The following is a 6,017-nucleotide window of genomic DNA, read 5'->3' as shown; positions in this document are numbered from 1 at the left end:
ATTACTTTCCTTCCACCCCACTGTTTAATCAGTCACCGTTGCTCGAATACATACAGATATATACAGGCCGCGTATCTGCGTAAAGCAGGGCGAGGTCGCTGTGGTCACCACAGCTGTTTATGATGCCGTTCTGTTCACAGAAGTAATTTCACTAATGACAGACATGTCTTGAAAAATGATATAAAACCCCAATCTACACCAAATTTGTGGTTGTGCTTGCTTAGCACTCACACAGAGGGTATGTTAGGGAAGCAGTGAAGGTTGTTAGTTAGGTTGTAGTTAGACCCTCATCTCATTTGTTCAATCCACCCATTACTACTGACTGCCGTAGTGTCACAGAGGAACGATTGGAGGTGTTTGAGTATGAACCACTGAAATGGTGCGTGACAGTGTTAGATAACTGATCTTTGTTAATGGTGGATCACAGTGAGCGTAAGCACAGAGAGAAAGAGGGGGATCGAAATGGATGGAGAGAATGGCTGAATGTTCATTGTGTGTTATTACGAGTGATCTCCATCTCTTTATCCTTGATTGGGGAGAGCTGTGGTGAGCTCTGAACACTGGACACACCGCACACATCCCCCTCTGATTAACTTGAGACAGAGAAAAGGCAGTCGACTGTTTGGTGTTTTAGCATAATTGTCGCTTTGCTGGTCTCACTCGACTGAGGACCTTAATTAAAATGATAAATCACGACGGCGCGTCACTCCTAAAGAGCTTTTTTCTGAGGTAGGTGGGCACATGGGGAAAAAGAGAACGCCAAACAAGGGCACTGATTACAGTTTGGTTGCCTTCAGGGTTTTCACTGTGTGGAGATGGAGAGATGGATAGGAATGAGCCACCGAGATACACTGTATCACTGCTTTAGATAGGCCCTGGGAGGTACAAAATGTGTGTGTGTGTGTGTGTGTGTGCACACGCTTCATTTTGAGCTCTTCTCTTACATAAACTAATAGAATAAAATGTGTTTGAGTTTATGTTCTTGAAGTATAGAGCCAAATAAATGCTCACCATATCAATGAGAAGAAATACACCCTGGGGACTCACTGCATTGCAATCATACTGTCAAATCCAGGCCAACCCAGCCTACCCCAATCCCACATTAGGATTAGCAGGTTAGCTCGTTAGCTGGTTAGCAGGTAGAGAAGCTTGAGGCTGGGGCATTGGCTTATTCCTCTGGCCCCTTTAGCAGCCTGCAGCTGAGTACGGCCTGGTTAAGCCACTCTTGCCCTACATACTGCTGGACGAGCTAGTATAACGCCTCGCTTTTAATCCTACTGACAGCATAGGCATGAGGTACTTTTCCCTTCCTTTTTCCTCTATTCTCACAGCCCTGTCTTCCTCATATCTGCTAACCTGCTCCCCTTTCTTGTCATTGTAGGGCGGTGGTCTTTGGAACCATGTGTTCTTCCCCACACCTCTCCTCTCCTCTCCTCTCCTCCTGACCACCTGGCACATGTCTCCCTCTCTTTCTCTCTCTCCAAGCTCTATCCTTCTTTCCTAAAACCCTGCATGGGACACTATGCCCGGGATTAAGGGTTAATCTGGACACGTGCCATCCTCTCTTCCACCCTCCCCATTCCTCTCCAAACCCCTTTTATGGAAAGAGGCTTTGGTGAAATCCCTGTTAGTGGCTGTCCTTAACTCCATCAGAAGCCTGTGCTGGGAAGGGCTTGCTCTGATGGACAGTTGTTCCTCAACTCTTTATCAGATCACAACATAGACTGGAAAGGGGAAGTAAAAGACCATAATGACCCACTGGCAAATCTGTGAATGTGTCAACAGTCTGTTGTAACATTACTGTGTTTCTTAGTAGTAACTTAATCAGTGCCTGTGCTGTCTTTGTGAGAATTTGGTGTTGAGGGAGATAAACTAGTTTTGTCAAAATGGTGAAAGACTCTAGTAAGATTACGAACTTGACAACCCCTCGTAACTTTTATAAGACAGCTATTCATATCACGTCCTAGCTAGCTTTTGTCCCTAAAGCCTGAGAAACTCCTTGTTCTAGGCCTCTCCCTGGATAGACTGTTTTCCTCTGAAGGTTCCATACAGAAACATAAGAAGTTCAGTTAAGGTATTGGCTTTTGGGCATCATGGCCCTTTTCATTTCCAGTTTGTGTGCTCCTGTGAGGTGGAATTAAATGGTCAATTTTCCCCTGAGCACATCACCTCCCTTTAGGAGTGAAAGTCAGAGAAAGCCATTCCAGTTAGAAGCATGTAAAAAGACAAAAAAATAAAAAACAAGATAGAGGCCAGTGTCCTAAGTGCTTCTTGTGGAGCAGAGAGGAAGCATTATGGAGTTAAATAAAAGGTTATAATAAAAGGGTCTACAATGAGGATAATGTTTTGAACTTGACAAGCTGACTGAACATATCAGCAGGACCCAGCTACAAAATGCTAAATTGTAATATATTTTGCTACGTCTGATGTGCTTGAAATATCTAAGAATTATAATACACAAGAGAAAAGTGCATGTTTTTTTAATTTAACTGAGCATAGGGATGTGGATGTCAACAGAGACTGCCTCCTCACCCCAGTACAGACAAAAATGATTGGTTTAAGACATGGACAAATGACATTTGATGTTTTAAATTCTCAAAGAATGACAAACATTTTGGAAATATGTGAAGAGCAAGATGACAGTCTTTATTCATATGGAGGAAGAGAAAAGAAAAATTAATGGATGAAAATTAATTGCTGTCATGTGGTTCCAGTCAATCAGGGTCACCATGTAACCATTGTCCCACATGTGCACACACACACACACACACAGAGAAAGAGAGAGAGAGAGGGACATATAGTCCAACTTACTTATTTGGCATTGCTTGAGAAATATTCTGATATTTTGAAACATATTAAGACAAATGAGTCACAGCTTTTTTTAATCAAGGCACAGAGGGAGTAAGGGTCGCTCTTCGGACACATATAAGTATCATTCACGTGACATATAATAAAATCATGTTCATTTTTTCAACATTTCCAACACATTTTTCATATTTTTATCCTGAAGAAAGATTTGAGAGAGAATGAAAAGAGAGATAACAGATATTGGCGTGTCCTAGAAATGTATCTGAGTCATTACATGCTGAGTCTGTGCATATGGAAAAGAGTCATACTGAATGCAGTGCAGACTACACACTGCACTACCAAATTTGCTTTGTCGGAATTCCACAGAAATAGTACCAAACACGTAGCTCCTTTGAATTTAAAAAATGAAACTACTCTTCACCTTTCTGCATCCATAGTTCATCTCAGTGCACCCTGAAATTCACTGAATGTTTATGTAGAAATGACTAATATTAAACGTACAACAGTGTTGCAATCATTTTCCTAGAATATTAAAAGCCCATGCTAATCAAGGGATATGAAATTAGTATGAATTTTAAAAGGCACCGATAAAATATTCAGCACAGAGAATCTGAGTAAACTACTGATGCAAACCAAACAAAGTTATACACTTTATGCAAGCATAGCCCATTGTATTAGCCAAGCTTATTATTAAAAATTACAGCTGTTCTCTCTGCTTTACCATGTCCCAATAGTCTCTGACAATCACAGTGACATACTGTTATTAATAGATGTATGAATACTATCATGTGTGTTAATCAGAGAATGAGTCATATGTTAACCATGTCTTTTAATTACAACTGTACAGAGGCCAGTGGCAAAATTGTTGACAAACATCAAGAAAAAAGGGCAAAAGACTATGAAATGACCGGATCCATGAGTCAAACAACAACAATACCCTGTCAGACATGGCTGAGCTTAAGTGTCTTTAGCCTTAATATAATTGCAGAGACTTAACTCTTTTTTCTAAATATTAATATTTTCATTAGATGTGCATATTTACCATACAAAATCACCAATCTTAATTTATATCTGACTGTTTGGCTTGTATTGGTACATTGTTGGTAATTTCACATCCTTAAATTTACCATTTTCATCGTTGCTACAATATTTTATTTTTTATTTTTTTGATATTCATCCACAAATGTGTAAAGGCAAAGATGTGGCGAAACACGGTGAAATTTTTTTTTAAAAAGAAAGAAAAAGAGTGCTGCAAAATTAAGAAGTAGGTCAGCGAATGATTTGTTTTAAAGAGGAGAAAAGAGAAAGAGGGGGATGGGGGAGAAAATTGGGTCATGTTGGATGCGGAGGCAGGGGAGCGCTTTTGGGAGCGCTGATGCGCTGTTGCTGGGCTGACTGCTGAAGCGTAGTGATGGAGAAAGAGAGAACAAGAGAGAGAGAGAGAGGGAAGAGAGAGAAAGACAGAGAGAGAGGAGAGAGATCTGTCCTTTCAGGGATGATACTATCAATGTGGAGATGTAACCATGTGTTTACAGTTACATGTAAGACCTACATATTCTATAGATTCTGCCCTCAAGCCAGCTTCCTTTACAGATTCACTGCACACATCTTTATTGAGTGATTTTGGTCACTGCTAACATGGCTAACAAAACAATAATGTGAGGTATGGGGAGAAGAATCCATGCAATTGCTATATCGGACAGTAGAATAGAATAGAATAGAATAGAATAGAATACAATAACACTGTAGCAAAACCATGATGATCAACTCCAACATAATTCGATGAAACAGAGTTGTGCGTGTGCACTCACACACACACACACACACATGCTCTTTTCACTCTGTATTTGTGAGGCTAATGAAATTGGGAGTGATGTATCAGTCCTTGCCCAGCATTGCCGTTTAACTGAGAGCGAGAGAAGAATCCATTGATTAGTCCACAATGAACTGTGAATGTGCAGCAGTAAGGGCAGGGCTCTACAGGCCACCCTTATTGCTGTCTGTTAGAGATTACACAGTCATGCATCTCAGTGTACAATATCTATGGGCTCTACTTGAACTTCTCTCTTCCACAGAAAGCATACACGATACTGAATGCTCACTGGCTATTTTGCATAATTATAAGCAACGTTGTAAGTCTAGTTATGAGCAAATATAGCATTATCAGAGTGTATCATTGTAATCTCTTGATATGTATATAGAACTAAGAGAAAATTATAGATGCTCAAATAGGTATATATTTCACAGGTTAATTATGAGTTTGAAATGGATGGTCTGAGGATCTTAGCGTTACATCTATGGTTAAATGTACATTTTCGTCTTTGTCTTCATTTGTCTGAATGTGTGTGTCTGTGTGACTGAGAGTGAGGATGTGAGTGAATATGAGTGAATGTGAGTATATGAGCAGATATTGCATGTGGAGTGTGTAGGCGGTGCACATGCATGTTTGTGCTAAAGCAGACACAATAGCACATGCTGCTGTCAGCCATTTTGCCGAGCTGCTCAGTGGCGCACGCCAAATCGAAGAGGACACAGATAACACACATACACACACGTCACACACATACACACACACACACACACACACACACACACACACACACACATACACACACCAACCTGCATCCTTAACACACGCTAACCAAATACACACACGCCAAATATTCTCATATGTGTAGGCATGCCTATAATTTGTGCACCTACACAAACACACACACACATACACATACAAATGCGCGTGAGCATAGTAACCCACGGTGTCAGTCCACTCTTACAGTTATGTTGTCACAGTGTAATCTGTCACGTAAGTCAACATTTTAAAAAAAAGATTTTTTTTTTTTTTAAAGAGCCATACGTTTCTCACTTGACAGTTCCTGAAAGTGATTCAGTTTAAAACTAAATGTGGTGAAATTATTATTTCTTTTTTTTATCATACATGCCGTCCACTCTGAATTAAGTGAGCAGATGTGACATATGCCTCTGTAATACTGTTGAATATGAAGTGGATGTTTTATTTTTATTTTACTTTAATTTATTTTAGTTTATTTTATTTATATGTGAGTTCAGTTTTCTGTTTTTTAAAAGATAAAATCCATATTGTGGTGCAGATACAAACAAACTCAAATACCATTTAAAATGTTTAAGAATGATGGGAGAAAATTTAAATAAAAGGCTCTCCAGACTCCAGATTATGCACTCAAACACAATGA

The sequence above is a fragment of the Chanos chanos genome, chromosome 10 (genome assembly GCF_902362185.1).
Source record: "Chanos chanos chromosome 10, fChaCha1.1, whole genome shotgun sequence".
Lineage (NCBI taxonomy): Eukaryota > Metazoa > Chordata > Actinopteri > Gonorynchiformes > Chanidae > Chanos > Chanos chanos.
The sequence above is the reverse complement of the archived record's forward strand: the minus strand, read 5'-3'. Positions refer to the sequence as shown.